Genomic DNA, 587 nt, shown 5'->3' on the forward strand with positions numbered 1-587 from the left:
GTCATCGAAAAAGCTATGGAAAATCGTCATTCGAAGATAAGAGTCTCGAAATATTAATATTAATGGATACATACGTTAATAGAAAAGTTTTATAAATATTAGGGATGAAAAGTTAAAATAGCTCCAAGTTTATATTGGAGCTATTTTAACTTTTCATCCCTAATATTTATAAAACTTTTCTATTAACGTATGTATCCATTAATATTAATATTTCGAGACTCTTATTTTCGAATCTTCCATAGATTTTTCGAAGACTCTTAATCGACCTTGAAAAAATTTTCAAATAAATAGTCTTGAAATCGATCTCGAGAAATGTTTATCGGTATTTCATCTTCGAATTTTCCATAAATTTTTCGATCACTCTTAATCGACCTTGAAAGAATTTTCAAATAAATAGTCTTGAAATCGATCTCGAGAAATGTTTATCGGTATTTCATCTTCGAATTTTCCATAAATTTTTCGATCACTCTTAATCGACCTTGAAAGAATTTTCAGTCTCGAAATCGATCTCCAGAAATATTTATCGATTGGTATCTTCCTCCAAGTTTATATTGAAGTATATTATTTTAATTTAACTTTTCATTTTT

The sequence above is a fragment of the Apis dorsata genome, unplaced genomic scaffold, assembly GCF_000469605.1.
Source record: "Apis dorsata unplaced genomic scaffold, Apis dorsata 1.3 scaffold_23, whole genome shotgun sequence".
NCBI classification, from domain to species: domain Eukaryota; kingdom Metazoa; phylum Arthropoda; class Insecta; order Hymenoptera; family Apidae; genus Apis; species Apis dorsata.